The sequence below is a fragment of the Coturnix japonica genome, chromosome 1, assembly GCF_001577835.2.
Source record: "Coturnix japonica isolate 7356 chromosome 1, Coturnix japonica 2.1, whole genome shotgun sequence".
Taxonomy (NCBI): domain Eukaryota; kingdom Metazoa; phylum Chordata; class Aves; order Galliformes; family Phasianidae; genus Coturnix; species Coturnix japonica.
In genome coordinates, this window is record NC_029516.1 from 101,407,873 (window position 1) to 101,430,307 (window position 22,435).

At 46.7% G+C, this 22,435-nt stretch overlaps 1 long non-coding RNA gene across 13 annotated transcripts in view; it reads left to right on the top strand.

Moving 5' to 3' along the window:
* The window catches only part of LOC107324566, a 37,592-nt gene extending 23,050 nt beyond the window's left edge, over positions 1 to 14,542 (top strand). For 8 of the 13 annotated variants that reach the window (XR_001559498.2, XR_001559508.2, XR_001559505.2 and 5 more), the window contains 3 exons: positions 4,920 to 4,980; positions 10,440 to 10,590; positions 10,884 to 14,542. This is a non-coding gene — a long non-coding RNA (uncharacterized LOC107324566). The remainder of the gene's footprint in view (positions 1 to 4,919; positions 4,981 to 10,439; positions 10,591 to 10,883) is intronic. The other 5 variants (XR_001559509.2, XR_001559512.2, XR_001559511.2 and 2 more) reach the window with 4 other exon arrangements.
* The last annotated feature ends 7,893 nt before the right edge of the window (positions 14,543 to 22,435 follow it).

Sequence of the window (22,435 nt, forward strand, 5' to 3'; positions counted from 1 at the left end):
TGAACAACTGTTTACACTGCTTTTATATACACTATCCTACAGCTGAAAATAATGTTTTGTACTTTAAAAATGATGTTTTAGTCCATGTGGTAATGAAACAATGTTGTACTTTTATTTTAGTGGTTTGTAAAAGTTAGTGCAAGGAATGCTAGAGTGCACTTGTGAATTTGGCAGTGCATCCCAATTGCATTGACATGAAAACTAAGCCTCTCTCCCCAGAGGTTTTGCAACAGTGTAGAATCTTAGAATCATAGAATGGTCTGGTTTGAAAAGGACCACAATGATCATCTGGTTTCAACCCCCCTTCTATGTGCAGGGTCACCAACCACCAGCCCAGGCTGCCCAGAGCCACATCCAGCCTGGCCTTGAATGCCTCCAGGGATGGGGCATCCACAGCCTCCTTGGGCAACCTGTTCCAGTGCGTCACCACCCTCTGTGTGAAAATCTTCCTCCTTACATGTAACCTAAACCTCCCCTGTCTTAGTTTAAAACCATTCCCCCTTGTCCTATCACTATCCACCCTCGTAAACAGCCGTTCCCCCTCCTGTTTAAACACTCCCTTCAAGTACTGAAAGATCACAGTGAGGTCTCCTTGGAGTCTTCTCTTCTCTAAGCTAAACAAGCCCAGTTCCCTCAACCTTTCCTCATAGGAGAAATGTATTTTCACTTGAGAACATTTTTGTTAGGACAATAAGATCTCCGCTGTCCCCAAGCTGGGTTGCAGTTATATCAATGATGAAAATGCTATATCTGGGTCTGGTGGTCCCCCAGATCCTGATATCCAGCTTTTCTCTACTGCCTCTGAGCTAGCACAAGCCAGGTCTTGGTTTTCAGCCTGTTACATTGATACTGAGGTAGCTAATGCATGACAGATGTCACGATGAAATCATAGATCCAGTGAGGTCACTGGCAAAGCTCCCGTTCATGTAGAGTCATAAAGCTTTGTGCAGCACAATTTCAGCTCCATGTGCAACACCCAAAACACAGGTCACCCCCTGTTGCAATGTGACTCCTTTTCACAACAAGGTGATAAAAAAGCAGCAGTGTTCACAGTGTCTGTAACCAGCACTTCACCGGCATCCCTGGGCATTTTCACATAGATGGCAAATCTAACAGGGCAGTTGCCTCCAAAACCCTTCTGCCAGCAGTCATCAGACAGTGATGCTCTGTTGCTATCCAGGAACAGTACTACCTTTTGGCTTACTACTGTCTGATTGCCAGATATGTGGGGACTGAAGACCTAGAAACCTTGACATTGGTGTGTGGGGTTTCATCAGCAGTGCAGGCTTAGGGTTTAGCACGCAGCTCTGGGAACCATGGGGAATTAAGTCTGCAGTTCTGCTCCTGAGCTAGGAGACAGGCCTCTGGGCCACTTGTGTTTCTGTGCTTCAGAGCTGCATGTGCTCCCACGCTGTATGTGTGGTTATGCAAACAAAAGTGGCTTGTGCTGTAGAGCTGCAGTCCCTGTTCTGTGTCATGTGCATGCATAGGGAAAGCTGCTTCATGTCTCCCTTAGAGAAAAAGTATGAACAACACCAGCCTGGATTTTTGCTGGCCCTCCATGAAGAAGCATTAGTGGCATACTTGCTGCTATCTGGGAATCCATGGGAGGTGGTGATTCCCATGGGAAGTGGTGAGAAACAGCATCATGTGCCCTGACTCTGTGATGCAGTGTTGCTTTAGATACCCAGGTTATTTACAGCTAGGCAGGGTATCTCTGTCATACACTGTGGTGAAGTGAAGCCAGAAACTACTGGTTATCTAGCCATTATTCATCCATAAGGATAACTTATTTTATCATCAAAATGAACCATTCAGCATTATGGACTGCGGTGGAAAAGATTAGGCCTTCAACATAACTCAGAAGCAAAATCTTAGCGCTGCCCCCTCTGTCTTCGCTGCAGTTCCTGTTCCCTGCCTCCATCCATTCATGCAGGAGGAACTTCAGCAGAGGAAAGTGATGCCTGAACCCCCCAGTCCCAGAAAACTCTCTAACACTGGGAATACTGGCTAAAGAGTAAAATGGATAGATCACTGAGGCAGCATGGGCTGTGCTTTTTAATGAGATGGATGCAAACCAGAAATGTGTTGTTCTGTACAGTCAAATGCTAACACTCACATCCAGAAACAGAGTATAGGCCATAATCCTACCTGGAACCCTAAGCTTCCTATCTAGAAAGGAAAGACCCTAAAAAAGATCAGTGTGTCTAACAGTTCAGGAAGGTTGTGGCTGGGATGAGGAGGAATCCACAAAGTCCACGGAACAAAATGACTGAGTACTGGAGAATGTGGCGTGTAGTGACAGACTGGTGGAGATGCTCCATCTGTTTAGCTTAACGAAGACAAAGTTGAGAGAGAGGATGACTTGATCACAGTCTCTGAGTACTGACATAGCGAGCAGAAATGTGATAATAGAAGGCTTTTCAGTCAAGCTGATGCAACTGTAATATGATCCAACTGGAAGCTGGAAGCCAGACAAAATTTTGACTACAAATAAGGTGCAGATGTTTAACAGTGAGGGTAATTAACCAGTGGAACTAATTATCAAGAACTGTGGGGATAAACACCAACTTTAAATCAGAATTGCTTTTTTCTTTTTCTTTTTCTTTTTCTTTTTCTTTTTCTTTTTCTTTTTCTTTTTCTTTTTCTTTTTCTTTTTCTTTTTCTTTTTCTTTTTCTTTTNCTTTTTCTTTTTCTTTTTCTTTTTCTTTTTCTTTTTCTTTTTCTTTTTCTTTTTCTTTTTCTTTTTCTTTTTCTTTTTCTTTCTTTCTTTTTTTTTTCCCCCTGAAATATCATAGAATTATAGAATCATTTGAGTTAGAAGGGACCTTTAAATGTCATCTAGTTCAACTCCCTGGCAATGAACAGGGACACCTACAGCTGCATCAGGTTGCTCAGAGCCTGGCTCTAGCTCCTTCAGGAATGACATTGGAGATGTCCTTCACTGCTTGTGTTTCACAAGAGCTTGGGCCTGGCTCGAGTCAGCCCTTTGGTCACGACACTGCACAGGGAGCCAACAAAGTGCCAGTGCCAGCCCAATGGGCTCACCCTCTGTCCCACCTCTGCATTGCTAAAAAAGAAGATGGACGGATAGGAATGGGGAGAGAAAGTTATGGGCCTTGGGATTGTAGATCCCACCTTTGTGGAAGCCTGTGCATTATCTCTGTGATTCAATTATTTCTTAAAACACATGAAAAGAATGAAAGAATTAAGATGGCAAATGCAATTGTCTGTCCTGCTAAAAGCATTGTGAGCAAAATCAGCTTTGAAGAAAGGCAGTGACAGAACAACCTGGCTGCAATGTGCTGGGTTTGGATGGAGCAGGGAGCACCCTACAAATCCCCATGGGAAGAAATGGCCTCTACGGGGAGTGAAGTCATCCAGGGGAGCAGCCTGGTAACGGTCCACAGCTTCTCTCAGCCTTCTGGGGATTCCCAGAACCTTCCTAAGCTTTCTAGGGCCTTCTGAAGCCACAAGGAGATGCGGGTCATCAGGCCATCAGGCCCTGCCTGCTCTGAGAGCACCATGCTTGGACACAGAGCAGCCAAGCCAAACCCACAACCGTGGCCAGGCCGCTCATCCCCTTGCCCTCCACCATTTCCCTGCTGCTTCCCCAGGGGAGGCCTGTGCTGCGCGGGGGCAGGGGGTGCCCAGCTGCCTGCTCGCACCTGCTGTCGCTCGCAACTGCAATTAGTTGCACCCGGTCGAAGCCAAATTGAGGCCCCTTTCAAGCCGTAACTCTGCGCATTCTGTTTCCAAAGGGAAGTTCATCTTTTATGTGCATGCAAAATGGATAACACCCAAGGAACTTTTTTTTTCTTCTTTTTTTTTTTTTTTTTTTCCCTTCTGCCAGTCAGGCGAGGATTTGTTTAAAAAAGCACTGCTGCGGCGGTGAGGTTTTAGCAATCCTTCTGGTTGGGCTTGGGAAAGGTTGGCTTGTCAAAGAGCAGGCTCAGCGTGTGTGGCCTGCTCCTGGTGCAGGGTGCTCCCGGAGTGGATGTTGCATGTCACATTGGCAGCATTGCACTGCTGTCACAGCTCTCTTAGGCTCTTTGCTCCCCACACTGTTCCCTTACCCTCCAGCGTCTCCCTCGGGCTCTTTTCCTCCTCCCTCACTCCTCCTTGTTGTTTTTCATGCGTCCGCATCCGCATTCACCGACCTGCAAATCTCCTTTCCTTGGGATGGCGGTGCGTGGTGGTCCCCAGCCGTGCTGAATCAGTTCTTCCAAAGGCAGGGCTCCCCTCCCTGTGATTGACAGAAGGTGCTGATTCAGTAGTGCGTGGGGGATCCGGCAGCAACCACATTAAGAGGATTTACAAAAAAGATAAGGCGCAGCGCTGAGCTTCCCTCGGTAATCGTACAGCACACAATTCGGGACTGCACTGGGAATTTCGGCGTGGCTGACAGGTACACAGTGCTGATCCAATTGTCCTTACATCCGTTATTAGCCAAAATAAGGGGCAACTGGAATTACAAATGATTTCTGGGTAAACGCTTAGCTCTGATTCTGAATGATCTCTCGGCAATAATCCACACGTAATCCTCAATACAGAGAGTCTGCTCTAAAGGCAGCTCCGTGGTGAGGAGGCCTCAATAATGCATGGATGCCCTGATTCACGAAATAAAGGAGGAGGGGGGAAAATAAGAAAGCCATGTTTGTTTTGTAGCCTTTTTTCTGGGTTAAATAAAATTTAGGGAAGTACGTGATCACATACGTACCATTTATTAAGAGAAGATTACCTGCTTGGTAATTATTTCTTTGGGAGAATAATTTTACACCTCAATGACCGTGTATGACTGTCTCAGGCAGGTCTGATGTATCTCAAAAATAAACAAATGAGCAAAAATCCCCTGTAATTAATTGGTTTGTGATGTTTATTCCTCAAAACACTATTTTTATTTATTATTTTCTTTCAAGGTAGAGTGTCATAAGCCATGTAGCTGTGAAGACTTGATTGGAGGGAATGAATCCACTGAAGGTTAGTGCCTTCTCTCTTTTCCTCTGTACGTGCTACTGTGAAACATCACCTGGCACAGTGACACTCACTGTGCCCCATCATCAGACAGCCCCGCAGTCCTTGGTGCATTGGTCACCCTCACTGCTACCCTGTGAGGTGAGGTAGGAAGGTACAGGTAAATCTAGGTAACCCGTGACAGCATGCTACTCTCAGAGCACAACTCCGCAGAGAGGAGCAGGTCTTTCTTCCCCCTTTCTGGATCTTTGTCCCTTGGAGGGCTGCTGAGTACAAGGGGTAGGAGGGCTGCAGGCAGGGCTCAGGTCACTTGCATATGTATGAAACGAGTACCACGGGGCTCCAGTTTGTGCTGGAATGAGACCAGAATCAGAATTAGAGAGACAGGATCTCCAAAGCCATCTACTCGTCTTGGTTGTCTTGTGGGGGCATAAGACTCAGGGCCAGGCTTTCAGAAGGCCTAATTCATCTAAGTACCCACTTGATCATTCCTACTTTGCTATTTGTCTCGTTTTAAGTGTGCTCTTCCTACAACAACTTGATTGCTGGAGAGTGGGCACAGAAGAGTTTGAGTCTACAACAATTACTTGTGTGAGTAATCCCTGAGTAATCCCGAGAGGATTTACCTGTCTGACTAAGGACTCTCAGAATATCACCAAACCCTTTGATATATACTCTGAAAACATATTTGGCCTACTGCTTCCTCAAGGACTTTCAAGGGCACAAGAGAAGGTTTACCTTAATTAACATCCCTTCAACATTGTAGACCATGGGCTCATCTCTTGGCTATGCAACAGAGGAATGCTGGAAACAATATCTGTTCATCATGAATCATATTCTCCCAGCTACCTGCTACAGAGGTGAAAGCAGGCACTGTCAAATACCACTGAAAAAAATTTAATCTTTCCCTGCTAGCAAATTCTGAAAAAGCAAATAACATTTTCGTAGTTTGTTTACTCATTTGTTCCTTAGAAGAGGCAAAGGAATCTGTGAATCAGAAGAACTTCCATCTCAAAAATTGCTTTGGCAACCAGTGGCTTGTAATTTAAGATTAAGTGATTGAATTTCATGCAGCCTTGCTTAAAATTCACTACCCCACACGCTGTCACCATACCCTTAAAAAAAATATCTAACAAGAAACCCCCAGCATCTGTAATATTACTACAAGTCAGTCAAAAAATGTCCAATCATCTGGGAGGTGACAAAATGTGCTTAATGAAGATGTAGTCTGCACGACTGCTGGATTTTCCCCCTCGTAGCGTTCACAGCCTATCAGAGAGTTCCCATTCCCATGCAGTGCTGGTGCTGGGCTCACTTCAATCAGGCTGCACAAATCAGTGGAGCAGAAATGCCTCTTTCCCTCCATCACCTGAAGCCAATGCTGATTCATCTGTTCAGACCCATTTCTTCTGCCACTCCTCTGAGTTTGATGATTGCTGATTCATTTTTCCTCCCCTTCTTTTCCCCCACCTCGTACTAAGCATCCCGTGTTGAATGCAACACACTTCGTTTCCAGATCTGACTGAAAGGGAATATGGAAATTAATTGGCTCAGACTGCTAGCAGCCTTTTGCACGTGCCTGTACTCCATGAGAGGTGCAGTGCAATTGCCTTTCCACTGTAGCTCCTTATCAACCACCTGTCTCCTTGCGTATGCTTCCTTGGCTGCTCTCAGCCTGGGTGCTGGAGATGGATGTCCCTTTCCTCTCCCTTTTCTGCAAAAGGGAGGGCAGCTGGCAGGGCTGCCCTTGTGAGGGCTGAAGCTGTCCTCGTTTGACTTAAAATAGGACAGATTTAGTGAATTCTACAGCTTGTGGTAAACAGCGTGTGACTGGTGCTTTGGCGAGGGCTGCAGAGATGCTGTACGGCACAGTGGAACTTCCGCTGAAATGGTTATTTGTTGTCTCTGCTGGAAGCAGGTCCTGGCTGAAAGAAAACAGCTGAGGAATGTCCCTTGGCAGAAAGGAGGGTACCGGGACCCTTGCAAGTTGGAATATAATCTGGCTCTTGCAGCTACACTCCATCTCAAACATTTTCACGCCTAGGTTTCTATCTTCCTTTGGTTTCATACTGAATTTTCTCATGGAGCTTCTTCCTGACTGCAGAGAATTTGTGTGTCCCTGGTGAAATCTCCCTGTCTTTGACGCCGGAATGCTGTTGCTAGCATTGCAGAAGTCCCATTGTCCCACGCAGAGCACCCTATACAAGTTTTTTTTTTTTGAGGAGCTGCCTCCCATTCCTGTGGAGCTTTTCCATCTATGTGAAAATAAAAAAGCTGGGGAAAAGGGAGGCCTTATCTCCATGTTGTGCATGGGTGAGGTCCAGAAATGATCAAGGCAGGAGAGTGAAGTCAGAGAGGCCAGGAGCACATATATAGGAGGGGACCGGAGTGGAGGCCCATGGCTTTGACGCACAACTGCCACAAGGCTCTGGGAGTGCCCCAGCACTTGTTAGGGGGCAATGGGCTCCTTTGAAGAGTGGGTGGTGCAAGACCCAGCCTGACTCAGTCACCCTTGGCATCATCCCTTGCATCCTAATTTCTGCAGGCTGATGGTGTGTGCCCTGCTAGAGCCCTAGTTTGTACTCATTCATGTTTGTAGGAACCCAGAGGATGACTCAGATTCTTACGGCAGCCTAGATCTGATGCTGCCTGTGATGCCTCTGGCATGATGCCCATCTTTCCCTTCTGTGTTTGAACAATCTCTTGCTCAAGGAGCCCTGGCCTGATAGAAGGACTACCTCGTATTATTAATGCAATAGCAAGACAAGAAAGGGCAGGCACATTTGTATGTAGAATCATTTATGCAGAAGACATGATCTCAGGCACAGTGGATGACAAAACCAAATGGGAAACTTTTCTTCTAGTTTTATCACAGTTTCTCCCCGAACCTCTGCTGAATGCATTCTGGAAATTTACAGGATGAAGGATTTTGTCATGATATCTAATTCTAATCTGAAGTGATTTACTGTTAAGTTGAAAATCAAGCCTGTACATATCCCCCTCCAAGTGGTTTCTCTGACAGTTTCTATTAACCATAAAAATGTCACTTGCTAGGAAGTATCAGCCTTCTTGTAGGCTTTGCAATCATTGCTACCAGATGCACACTTACTGAATGGAATAAATATTCTTGTACAATTAGCCTGGGATGCAGGACTTGTCTGGCTATCTCTCTTGCCTCCAAAGTGAAGTTTCCAAAAGCAAACCCATATATCAAGAGATGAGATCTATCTGGATTTTCTGAGGTTCTTCAGATCTTGCAGCGTTGTAACACTTTATGGATAAAGCACGGTGGTGTGTAAACTTAGGCTAGTTTTCTTCATTTTAATCTGTATAAGCAACTGAAATACCCATTTTTCATTGTTTTGATGCAGTGGAAAAAATTATTTGATGTCTATTCTGTGATTTATAATGTCTTTTGAAATACACTAATGGCTGTTTGGCATTTCCTGCTGTTGCACAATCATGGCGAAGCTGTTACTGTCTGGATGCACCGTGCACACTTTGTCCCCACCTACCCTTTAAGGAAATGACACACACCGCCTTCCTTAAGACTGGGGGTGGTGATGACTTCTTCCATCTGTGGGATGTGTTAGCAGTATTGAGACACAGATTTGAATTAACCTTGTCTTCAGGTGTGAGCTGAAACGGGAGTCTGGGTTTGTGTCATGCACTGTCAGAGTTCTTAGCCATTACATTCAATGTTTTGGTGAGGAACTCAAGAAATCAGTAGTAAAGTGAGCTTAGAGCCTGAGTGCTTCTGATACAGCATGGTGAAAAGTAAATAACCTAGCCCTATTTCTAGAGTAGTTTTTGAAAGTAGCAGCTCTGAGGGGGCATACGGACTGTGACTTCAAAAAGGGTTGTAACTATGTGCCAGTTCCAATGGTTACTCTGGTGTGAATGAGAGCAAATGAATTCCTGAATCTGCTCATATGTGAGCAGAGCCATGCCATCAGTGCAGGAAAGCTGTATGTGAGCTCAAGTGGGAGTTGATGTGCTGCTCTGGGCAGTGCACATGGGAGGAGATAAGGTAGACAACAGAAGGGTTTAGCTCCTTCTCTCCTCTTTGTCTGCTTTGCAAAGGCTATTGCGAAAGCAGAAAGGTTTTAAAAATGTCTGGAATAATGATTTGCAATCTGTCAAACCTGCTCTGTAAGGAGAAGCTGAAGAAACTCATTCTGTGAAGATTAAGAAAAAAGAATATCTTAAAGTATGACTTGACTTCAGCACAGGCAAGGGGAATGTATTTCTGAGACTAGTGGCCCCTTTGTCTTTTATCTATCACATATGTATGTATTCCAGAGCTAAAAGCTGCTGTGCACCCCTCACCCGTGGAATTCAGAAATAGAAGTTGATATACAGAATATTATACCATTCCAAACACTGTTGTCGGAAGGAAAAGTGCATGTGGTCCGCTTGTGACAGTGGAATCCATGATGAATACCTAAATTTTTCCTCTTCTGGAAACCCTGTTAATTGTTTTTTCACACGATAGAATTGACTTGAAGTGATTCCACTGTCCCTCAAAGTCTTGTGGAAACAGAAAGCACGCTATACTAGCATGAGAAAAGATGATGCTCACAGATCTCTAAGAGCTGAAAAAGCCACAGATATTCTGTGTGGGATGAGCTGCTTTTTCACTGCAGCATTAACACATGCACTTCGGAGACTCTCATCTTGGCCAACATCCGAGCATGCTCTTGCATTACATCCAGTGGTTCAGGAGCAAAAGCACCGGCTTTTATTCAGCACCATGTTGCTCCAAAATCAATGTCAGCTGGGCATTTTCATTGCTAACAAGCTGAATGTCTTCATGGATATTACTTGGACTAAAATGGGATAGATGGCACTGGAGGGCTCTGGTGGACATGAATTCTCCAAGCTGTGAGCCCTTCTCTCCTGTCAGAGTCAGACGAGAGAAAGGACAAAAGTAATTTTTGCACTTTTGTATCCCTGCCATCTTTGATGTGTCTCTTAAATGGCTCAGTGTCGCCAGAAAAACAATGACTTAGCAAGGACATTGTGTGGATAGATCTAAAGAGTGGGATTTGCAGGCCACACTGAAATAATGCATTGCATTTTCAAATTTCAGTTCAGTGAGAGCTTGGGAATTAATTGGGCCAGTTGGTAGGTAGCCTTTTCCTTATTTCAAAGTGATAGCAGATACACACATGCATGCTATGTTCAAAGGCCCTTGCTGAAAAACCTGAAGTTGAGCTGGTATGCCTGACAGGTGCCAGATGGGTATAAATGGGAAGTAAAGACTCTCATCTTCTTCTCAGAAGAGCAGTGCTGCAGTGGCACAGGCTGCCCAGGGAGGTGGTGCCGTCCGCATCCCTGGAGGTGTTCCATAGCTGTGTGGATGTGGCACTGAGGGACATGGGCAGTGGGCATGGTGTGATGGGCTGCATGGAACTAGGTGATCTTAGTGGCCCTTTCCAGCCTTAATGGTTCTATGATTCTAGGATCTGCAGAACAGGAACAACGAAGGCCCTGGCAGCATGAACTTCCCTGTGTAGTACAGTACACAGTGATCAAGTTTTGACATTTGCCTCTGTGAGAAGAGAAGTGAACACTCACTAACAACGGGATGGTCCCAGCTCACCTCTGACTGAGGTTTGTCATTATCATGTATTAGATTCCTCCATAGCAAATAAAGGATTGGAGCTGTAATAAAGTATTGAAATTGCAGTGGAGGCTATACATGACTTTAAACCGTGCCATAAAATATATTTTAGGTGGCTATAACAATAAAAATGTTTGAAAGCCAGGACAGCTCAAGATTTCATCATTTTCTGAAAAAACCCCAGCAACCCAAGCCCTCTTACTCTCCACTTTTCAAACAAAAGCATGCACAGCTTCTGTCTGTACCAACAGAATTAATGCTGGCTTTTTCCCTCTGTTTTCAGTTTGCAGGGGAACATGCAGAGAAAACCAGGAGTTTGAAGAGGCTGCTCGCTGGCAAACCAGACCACAGCATTTGCTACAGCGGTCGTAGATCAGGCTGCTCACAGAAAGGGGCCCTTGTCTGAAGATTCCCACTCAAGTCCCATTGACTTTATGGATAGTCCTCGGGATCTTGTCTGAGCACATCCAAATGTTTGTACAGCACCTGATGCAAACAGGCCGTCGTCCTGCTTCATTTGTCAAATGATAAATAACATAATAATGCTGTAATTGAAGTCATTCATACAGACAGTAATCATCTGGTGATTCAGTGCAGCGCAGACTTGCTAGGTGGAAGGCTGTGCTAAGCTTATGCAGAGACTTCTATCTTGCTCATCAGTTTCTGCACGCTAAATATATTCTGAATTTACGAATGCTGAAGTTTTAAGGTGAGATTTTCTATGCTTGGGCTCAACCCAAAAATGATTCATTTCCGTAATGCCAGAAGAAAACTGTTCAGGCACTTATGAGTTATGTAAGACTGAAAGACAAGGTATTGATAATGTTGCTATTAACAGCAGAATCAAGACTCCCTGACAGCGCCTATAATAATATTTTTTTATTTATTGAGCAAGGAAGCAGCAATGCAGAGGGAGGTAGAAGGCAGGAAACTTCACAGAGTTTATGCCTGCCAGCGAGCAGCACTTGGTCCTGAAATCAGGCTCTGGCAATGTGCAGTGCACGGCAAAAATACTTGAATTAATGCCTAAGACCTTGCTGATACATACCTCATAGTTAATCTGGTTACGCGGGGTTTATTTCACAGTCGGAAGTTCTTGCGCTGGAAGGGAGTCCTGCTGGGGTTTTCTGAGCACACGATGGAATTAATGAATGCACAAATGCAGCTTGCCAGCCTAGATTTAAATTGCTTACTAGATCAAAATCTGCTCGTTTTCTCTGTCTTTTTTTTTTTTTTTCCCCTTCCCCAGCCTCTCTGTCCTTTATTTATTAATTTGTTTAGGGAAACATATCAAGAGCACAGAAAGTGCCCGTGGACGTCACCAAGGCAGTGAATGCAGATAAATGGTTGTTTTTTCATGCTGGCCTGAATCCTAGCACGATGCCTTGAGCTGTGCTTCTGGGCATGGGGTATCCTTGCAGGGGCTGGTGGGTGGCTGGTGCTGGCTGGGGATGCGAGGAGCTGCAGCCACCAGCAATCCTTTTCTGCAGCCCCTGGGAAAAGGATGGCATTACGAGCCCTGCTCTGAAAGGACAGGCAGTAAACCTGGGCTGCTTTGCAGGAAGGGTCACGTTCTTTCTATCTTTTGGATCCCTGCTTCCTCTTGTCAGATTTTAATGGGTGCTTGCAAATAGCGTAATATTTTGATTTATTTGGCCACCGGGCAGATCTCCAGCCTGCTGTCTTGACTGTGGCGTTTGTATTTTAATAGGAGTTTTAAGAAGGCTTGGCTAGGGGTATTTAAGGTAGTCCCTGAGCTTTTATGTAGACTTCCTCAGCCGTGATTAGAAGCGCAGCGCTGCAGAGATGCAGAGGCAGATTTTTAGGATGTGGAGACACAGAGATTCTGCAAGTGTGCCTTCACTGATGCCCTCCTAACGCCTCTTTCAGATGAGCGAGCTCATCTCCCACTGCCCGTTGCATCCCTTTCACATCCCAGCCTCTGGACTCCTTAACACTGCGTCCAACCGTGCTGCGCAAGGCCAGGATGAAGGCAGCCCTTGCTCCTCCCTGAGCCTCTCAGGCTGAGCATGGTGGAAGGAAGGATGCCTGCTCACCCCTCCCAGCTCCCCAGCACCTGCTTTGCAGGGCTGGACGCCTCCCTCCCGGCCCTGGCGCTGGGATGTGCTGCAAGGAGGTAATGTATGGATGCATGGAGCTCAAGGCAGCGAGACGTCTCCCCGGACTCCTGTCTGCATGCTCATGAGCAAAGGGGATAGGAGACAAATGTGGCTCCTTCAAGGTGAAGGGCAGCGGTGGCATGAAGGAAAAGTAGCCTGTGCTCTGTGCTGAAGCCAGGAGACCCTCCTGAAAATTTACTGCTTTTCATTTTTAATGACGTCTTAGATGGGAATTTCAGAGCTCGTGAAAACAGGAGGCTGATAAATGCTGCAGGGTTAATCAAGAGAAAGCCTGCCAACGTATCCAGGTGTCCTGAGCTGCACTATCACTGCTCTTCCTCACCTTTTTCCCTCTGTGCTGCAGAGACAGCCTGAGCAGGGATGGATGGTTATGCTGCATGGTGCACTGCAGGCACTGCATTATTCACCAGGTTTCCTTGGCTCATCGAAAGACTTGACTGTGAATTTGTCTCCAGGTCTTCAGCTTTGCAAGCCCAGTGTCCCCACACAGCTTTGCCTGCTGCTGGCTTAAACCTGCCTGTTTGGACCCTGATCCCAACAAGAAGGATAAAGCAGGGCGAGCGCCAAGGGGCATTTCTGCTGTACAACATCTCAAAGGAAGCAGAAGATCTTCCAGAGATGCAAATCTGCTTTGACTTGCAAGATTCAACTCTCCATTGAATGAGGAGCTGAAGAAGTCACCCTGTTTGGACTTTGAAGGGTCATGGTGGCCACCTAACTGACCCTTTTGGTGGGGCAGTTTAATCCCTGAAATGGTACAATGGCCCCAGGCCATTGCCCCAGTCACAGCACGGAAGCAGCTAAAGCAAGGATGTGTGATGACTAGGATGGGTGGATGGATGGATGGATGGATGGATGGATGGATGGATGGATGGATGAATGGATGGATGGATGGATGATTTTAAAAGGCACCTTGGAGCCCAGCACGTCACCAACTCCGCAGCTCTTTGGTTCCAGGTTTCATCATGAAACCCTTCAGAGACATTGAGCTGCATGTAGCAGCCTCCCTTCCTTGTCCTGGGGGCAGCTGGAGGACACACTTGGAGAAGGGAAGCTCCCAACCCCACGGCTACCCGTGCACCTTGGAAGAGGGCAGGCTGTGCCCAAGTGATAAACGATTGCAAAGTAGTCCATTAATTCAGGAGCAAAGATACAAAGAACAGCCCATCAGAGCTTCAAACTTCACCATTTTGCTGTACCAAGCCGCCCTTGAAATGCTAATTAAAACGAGCTTGGGGAGAGGAGACTGCTAACAGGATCACAGCCTCTCTTGGATCCAGCAATAGACATGTAGTAGGCATCCATGTTTCCCCCGTAAGCTTATTTTCCAAGCTGAGTTGACTGTAAATGTTGCGGTAATGTGAAACCCACACAGGGAGCGGGATGCAAACACAAAGCAGAAAGAGACGCGAGGCCTAGTCAAGGAGCTGGAACAGAAAAATACATGGCAGCCTTCGGCATATAAATAAATAACTGCCCGAAATGAGGGCTAATTAACTTGCAATAAACCGACTTAACCACTTAGGGGCAGCGTTAACACGGAGTTAACATGCAAAACAAACCTGTGTGTTCTCACCTGGTTAATTTAATATGCACCCTGAATATTCATCATGTATCAAATACCGATACATCCACGCACTGAGTGATGTGGTCTGTCAAACCCGGGAACGTGAGATAATAGGGGTAACTCAGTCGCTGCTGCGCAGTGTTAACTTTGATCATTTGGTGCTTCTAAACACATCCATAGATGTAGGACTTTGCTTCTTTTCCTCTGTCAGGGTCACAGAGTATGTTCTATACAAAGATTAAAACCTAAAAAAAAAAAAAAAAAAAAAAAAAAAAAGACATAAAAAAGGGCTTCACTTAAAATAAACAGAAAGAAGATGAAACAGAGAAAAGCCGTCTTTGAGAAATAGCTGCTCTTGCATGCAGGAGCTGAAAAAACCCATTTTATCTCCATGGCCACATTCAGCGTCACTTTACTTTCACACAATATGTTTCTTCTCTGCCACGCATTCAAAAAAATCCCGGTTCCTTGGATTCCTCTGAAACGTTTCCTTGCATCATAAAGGAGCTCAGACCCAGTGCAGGTGTGTTTACACTCCCAGATCAGAACACGTAAATAAAGGCAAGGGGTTTTGGTAGTGTGGCTTGACTCACATCAGGTAGCTCTGGCAGGAGGAGGCCGTGGGAAAAACACAGTAATCCGGGTATTTCTTTGGTTTCTTTTGCAGCCATCAAGGACTACTGCTGCCCTGCTCAGTTTTGGGGCACTGGGGCTGGTTCTTGCAGTGATCAGGTGCCCAGTACAGCAGCTTCTCTCTTAACCAGCTCCAAGAGCCATGGGCTTGCTCAGCACAAGGAATGTGGTCTGGACCAGGTTCAGGTGTGCCATCACCTTTCTGGTGAACTAGCCTGAGTGCTTAGCAGGGAGTGTGTGCTTTGTGGCTGAGGGAAGATGGATGATACCTGATCTGGCACAAAGTGAGCTCGGTGCAAAGAGACAACATTAAACATGGCATGAAGCTAAAGTGGGGTGGGTAAACAATATCTGATCTGGCAGAAGAAGCTGCTGGTACAAAGCTGGCCTGTCAGAGCCATTAAAACCAACTCCAACTGGCAAAGTAAGAGCTGTGTGGCCAAGGCATTTTCTCTTTGGTCACCAAGCAACCTAGAGCCAGGCTTTCTTCATTGCCAAACCCAGTGCTCGGGAAAGGGGAGGGAAACGTGACCATCCTAACTGATACGCCTCTTGGCACTGGTACAGAGAAGGTGTTGAAGGGGATGGGGATGCTCAGCAACGCAGATAGGGACCTAGTCTAGCACTGCCTATAGAATCAGAATTGTTTGAGTTGGAAGGGACCTTTAAAGGTTACCTGGTCCAACTCCCCTGCAGCGAACACCTACAGCAGGATCAGGTTGCTCAGAGCTCCGTCCAGCCTGACTTTGAACTTCTCCAGGGATAATGCATCCAGCCACCTCTCTGAGCAGTCTGTTCCAGTGCCTCACCACCCTTATGATTAACAACTTCCTTATATCTGATCTAAATCTCTCCTTTTTTACTTTGAAACCATTTCCCCATGTCTTATCACCACAGACCCTTTCAGGTCTCCCTAGAGCCTTCTCTTCTCCAGTCTGAACAGCCCCAGCTCTCTCAGCCTGACCTCACAGGGGAGGCGTTCCATCTCTCAGATCATTTTTGTGGCCCTCCTCTGGATGTACTCCATCAGGTCCGTGTTTCTCCTGTTCTGAGGACCCCACATTTGGGCTCAGAACTCCAGGTGAGGCCTCATCAGAGCAAAGCAGAGGGACAGGATCACATCCCTCACCATGCTGACCATGTTTCTTTGGATGCAGCCCAGGATACTCTTGGTTTTCTGGGCTGCGAGGGCACATTGCTGTCTCAGGTCCGGCTTGCTATGCAGCAGTGTGGTGTGGAGAAGGAGTGGGATGCGCTGCACTGTGGCCAACATCGCTCACACTGAGAGCGGGAGTCAAGCTCCAGAGCTGTTGCCCTGACAAAAGAATTAAGCTGACTGAAATGCACTCCTGTGAGAAAAGAAGGCAAGCATGCTGCCAGAAGAGAAAAACCAAGGAGTCTGCTGTACGGGATCAGCCACAGACCACCCTTCTCCACTGCTGTGATATTTTGTCTTTCACCTGCCTCAAATGGATGAAGGAAGTCATTCTCCAGGCAGTTGCTTCCCACAACATTTTCTTCAGGACAGAACAGCCCAGTGCCATGGCTCCTAGGAACCAGGAGGAGAGTTGTGGGGCCAAATTGTCATGCGTTATGCTGAATATTTACTCCTTATGCATGCTATTTTATTTTAAATCTAGCGTGTAATATGCTTTGCATCTAGCATGTTGCTCTGGTGTGTTTTTCCCTTGCCCTGCCTGCCTCTTGCTGGCAGCTGCCATCGCGAAACAAAAGGCAGCTGCCAGTTTGAGTGAACATCTCTCTCTTTCCCTGCTTGCTCTAGGAGATGACGCAATGCCACTTCCCAGATGGGGTGACAGGCGTGGATGGAAGGAGTTCGCTGCCCTCAGGATGCTGGGGCAGGCGGTGCCTCTGGAACTCATTGCTGGATCCTGAAGCCACGTTTAAGCTCTTGAGCCTGGCTTAGCAGTCGCCAAGAGGCAATGGGCTGTCACCCTGCCAGCGCACCACCTCCAGCTAGCTCTGCTGCAGCAACCGGCCATTTCACGGGATTTAGTGTTGCTGCTTTTGGCAGAGGTTTATCAAATAGCACTTTGGCCTTCTGCCCTAAGGTGTGTAACAAAACACAGGGATTTCCTGCTTCAAACAGGTGCTATCCCAAATTCAGATGGAAAAAAGCCTGAAAGAAGCGAGATGATTGAGCTGAAGCGGCAGCTAGAAAGTATGGAAGAGATGGTTCTGCTTTCTTGGGCAGTCTTTACCCTGAGCTGCAGTCAGAACATGCTTTGGGGAAAAAAATGCAGAACTCTTGACTGCTCTAAATAGCCATAAGCGGGATAATGGCTGTGAGCAGGCAGCGCTTCCTGCTGGGACAGGGGCAGAATGAAGCACAGTTCATTGGAACTGCGGTCACTGGCACGGGTTCAGAAGTTCCTTATCTCTCCCGGCTGTAATGGGGCTGGGGGAGAGGTGAGACACATAGGGCAGAGAGGTTGTGAGAAACTGAGCAAGACCCCAAAGGATAGCGTGAAAAGAAAGAGCCAAGTAAATGCAATCCTCGGTTCCAATCAGGAAAGTTAGGAAATGAGATCTGAAACACCCTCCTGGGAGTCTGGTGTGTGCTGAAGAAGCACACTGAAAGAAATTCTCATGCAAGCCATGTCACTGTGCTTGTCAAAGAAACTGAGCCCTCACTCCTTCCTTTTGTGGCAATTTTCTTTCAGACAGCTCCTGTCTTTTTTTTTTCCCTTTTTTTTTTTTTTTCTTTTTTCTTTTTCCCCATAATAGAAATGGATATCCTCACATTATTCACTGTTAGTTCTTATACCGAAATTATGGGATTTGGGGCTAGTTCTGAGGGACAGTTTGAAAAGGTCCTGTTTGTCTAATTTGCCTAGTAATAAAGTCCAAAGCAGACGTTGTTTTCCTACAGCACAAGCTTAGCGAGGAAAGAAGCTGCAGAGGACAGGTCTGGAGTCCCTGAGGAGCTGTCAAGGCAGGGGAGAATTCATAAATGCAGGTGAGGAGGCTGTGCTTCTCATAAACAAAGAGCAAGTCATGCTTCTCAGGTGTAGATGATTGCCTTTAGATTAAGGAGGACTGGAAACAAAGAATAAAAGTTCATTGCCATGAGTGAGAGAGGGCATCCTGTGCTGTTTCCTAGTGCTACTGGCTTCTCAAATAGGCTGCCAGGCTTGCACCAAAGAGGTGTGCTGCTGGAAAACAGGGGCAGGGAAAGGGGAGTGTGAGCACTTTTTGACTCAACTGTCATAATCCCCCTTGCTGGAGCACCTGGATGGTGTCCACAGGTTTTCTCTGGTTCCTACAACCATGCTGAAAGTATAGTTTATGGAAATGTTTGCAGTTTGATTTATCTGAGCCACCTGCTAAGAAGCAGACTGTGGAGCAGCAGCAGCAGCACAAGTTAACGGCTGGGTTCCTTCAGGCTGCCTTGTGGCTCCCTTGATCTTGTGCTCTGCTTTCCCAAAGCTGTGCTATGAGACCACCAGCCAGCCCCACTGCAAGTATTTCTGCTGCTGTGATGAGATGTGGGGGCCCAGACTTGCTCTGACCTATGCACAGGCTGTATGATGGGCAAAGCACTGTTTTGCTCTGAAAACCTATATATTTGTTTTAACTCCTGCAGCACTGTTGTGATAATGCAACTCCGACTGGATTTTTGCCATCCTGTCCTTCTGAAGTACATTGGTGTGCACTCCTGGGGCACATGGGATATTTCTGGTGCAAACAAAAAGCATTTCTGTGCCCCTGGAACAGGCTGCTTCGTTCTGTGATATGGTGACCTTGTGGGTCTCAGGGGTGATCGTAGGCATTAGGGAGCAGGAAGATCTCAGGGTTCTGGCATTGATTCTGCAAGTCTTCACTTTCCACTAGCCTGGGCCTTGCTCCATCTTGCAGAGACATGCTGTTGAAAAGCAGGGGACCAAAGCCACCTGCTTCCCTCTGACGTTCCTTGCTCAGTGAGAAACTGGCTTATGTATGACTGATTCCCTCTGTGAAGTCAGGAGTGACAATGAGCATGAATCAGAGTTCCACCTCCCAAAGCAAATCAGCAGTCTTTCCCTCACAATAGCAAGAACAAAGAATAATATTCTTCTACAGCCTTTTCACCTACCCTACCTTCGGGTGAAACTATGGCGTGTACAGAAACAACCCCTGCTGCCCTCCCTCCTGAAGGATGCTTGCCAGTGGCAGCATGCTGAACAAGGTTGTGTATGTGAAGCTGCAGAGCCCCAGCTTGCCCTCTGTCCCCAGCCAGGTGTCCATGGAGTGATGCAAGGATGTTGGGACCTGCTCTGTGCTCAGCCAACAGATCATGCTCCCTAGACATTCTCACACCACAGCCCTTTGCAGCCACTCCAATTGCCAGAGCCTAGGGCCGGGGCATAGCCTTGAGCTCTGAGGCCAGATCCTCCCCACCAGATCCTCCAAACAGCAAAGTCTTGCTTCTTAACTCTGAGTTTCTGGGGTCCAGAGCACACAGCCAGGGCAGGTTCACTTCTAAAAGGGCCTAGCTAGAAGCACCTTTCTGGAGGACTTGAAGTTTACAGTGAAAATATGCCAGTCCCAGACACGGTTTTCCCAGAAACTGAGTGACAGTGAGTGCCAGCTGCCTGTATATCTCAATAAGACATGGAAATCCCCTCCTTTTTGTCAGTAAAGGACTGGTGTGTGGGGAGGGGAATGCTGCTCTGGTGCACTGCTGAAGCCTCCCTTTTAAGATGTCTTATAATGTCTCTTTTATCATGCTTCCCCTTGACCTGCCAGATCTGTCTGCCTCTTGAAAATGCACCAGTGAGGCTGAATTTCAAGAGTCACCTTGTGCCCGTTACCTGCTTATCATCTCTCAAAGAGAAAAGCAGAAAACAGGGGATGCTGAGGGCTGAGAAACAAGCAGCCCATGCATGTGCAGTGTATGATGATGGCTAAAGAGTGTTGAGGCTTGCTTTCCCTGAGCTGGGACCATGCTCGGCACAGCCTGGGCCATGTGCCTGACCTCTCAGTGATTCTGGCCTCACTAAAGGGTAGGGATCTCACCCGTGGGTTTTTCTTTCAGAAGATGAGAGGGAACAAAACCACAAAGCCTCCTATAAAAAAAGCCAAACTTCCCAAGGCAAAACCAATAGGAAGCCTCCCAGCTGTCCCCACTCCCACAGGACAGTCCAGGCTCTGCAGACAACAAACAGCTTTTGTGCTGCTTGCAGGGTGCCAGTGGCCGTGGGACATCCCTGCCTATCCCACCCATGCAAGGTGTCTGGCTGAGGGCTGACTCAGCGGCAGGCAGCGGTATGTGTAACCTCCAGCAATCCATTATTGCAAAGGGGCTTTCAGGAACTCCTCTGTGCCAGGCACAGCGAGGGTTATTGATTGAGGAGACAGTGTAAATGCACAGAGAGGCTCCATCCATTAGGGCCGCTGCTCTCCACCAATTAGAAAAAAATCATTACTCAGCAGCCATCAATGGGCTCTGCGCAGTGCCGGAGTGCATGCATTCAATCTATCTTCTCCCACCTCCCTGAAAACTTAATGACAACTATTAGAGCTCCGCTGAATGCCCGGTGTGTACAGAAACAAAAGATTCATTTGGTAATCTTAGTAATTATGACACCATAGGAGAATGCATGCAAATTCAAACAAGGACGCGTGAGGGGAGACGCTGGATTCCTGTGCTGTGAGAGTCCTTGGTGTGCTCAGCCAACCCTTGATCCCTGCCTGCTTCCCTGCTCCCTCCCTCCTGTCCTCCTGCAGTCCTCAGTTGGGCTTCTTAGTGTGTTTCTTGGGTTGGATTTTTCCTTGTTTCCTCTCCTCACCCAGAAGGAAAAAATGATTTTGTGAGAGTAGATTGGAGTGGGGTGACTCAGAAAATACTTGAGGCACACACCAAGCAATGCTGTTTGACAACATGGCCCTGAGTGATGGCTATCAGGAGCACATGAACTGCTGATAGCAAAAGCCCATAGAGCCACTCTTGAGCTTTGCTGGCATCATACATGCAAGGCATCATTTATTTTCTCTGCCACAGCCCCCTCCTTATTCCCACTCCAGCCTTTTCATTTACAGGTGGCACAGAAGAGTCCAAGTGAGACCCTCATCTGCCTTTTGCCAATGCATGTCACTCCAAGTTATGGGGAAAGCAAAGTTCCGGGAGGGAGTTTTTGGAAGGGCTCGAGGATGGATGTGACATGTCACTGAAGTTGAAAGGAGCAGTTACTTATAAGCGATGGTGCTTTTCGCAGATCTCCTCTTCTCCAATCCAGAAAGAGATAAGTTATCATGGTATGAGGGGCACTGCCAGTATCCATCAGCAGTGAGGGCCTGGGGACTGCTGTCAGTCATGCTGGGGTGCAGCAACACACCTCCCAGCAGAGCAGCACCTGCTGCAGTGCAAGCAGCCACGTGCATGGCTGATTTCATGAGGATAAGAGACAGTCATCAGAGTGACATTGCTGCTCCCATTTTAACATTCTCCCTCTGCAGAAGCTGGTCCTTCTAGTATCAGCTCACAAAGGACCAGCTGTACTGAAGGGGAGCCCTGGTAACGCAGAGAGTAAATGGGCTTATACTGGCCCAGCTCAGTGCTGTGGGGTGACCTTGCAGAGGGTGAAGAGGCCAAGTCCCCATCCCTAAGCTAACCTCAATATTTCTGGGTTCAAGGCTTTAGCCATCAGCAATACGAAAGGCCTCAAAAGAAACTGAATGCAAACAACACCAGAATTCTTAGGCCTTCACTTGGCCTCTGGCTTGGACGTGTTGTAGGAAGAACATGGAAGTTCTTCTAACACCCAACAGATGGAAAATATGACAAAAGGGAAATCACACACACAACTGTAGGATGACAAGAAAGAAAAAAAGTAATTTCTAAAGACTGATCAGTATTTATTTTGGTTTTACTTGGTCAAGGCCTTTTCATGTTCAGAAAGACTTAGCAAGCATCAACTAAAGGCTTCAGACTTCAGCCAGTTGTTAAGAAAAGTGTAACCTCTCACCTTTTTCAGAATCAAAACCAGAAAACAAAAGACATTGAAGTTTTCCCCCTCTGCTTGGGTCAGATGAGAAGGGCACTGATGAAGAGGTAACCCTCATCTCCCATGTTTCACAATGTGAGGCAGACACAGGGAGCCCTTTTCTTGCTGAAGGTCAAATAGGCCTTCAAAAACCTCAGATAAGCAACACATTAGCCTCTATCTTAACTTTTTCCAGCAACAGTGATGAAAAACCTTGTGTCTCCAAGCCTCATGCAAAGTGATATTGTATATGTTCTGTAGACTCTTGTATTTTAAGTCTCATACAGGCAAATAGATTACACAACAGGATTATATCCTGTAACGCCAGCAACCAGAGATGACGCTCACACTCTGGCTTTATGACCCTCTCATCTGTTACTATGAAGATTTTAGTGTTAGGATATATTGAAGAACGAATCTCCCGAACAAGGCAAAGGGATCTTTTATGGTTTCGTACATAGAATGGTTGACGGCGTCTATGAACTGGGAGATAAAGAAGTACAAAAAG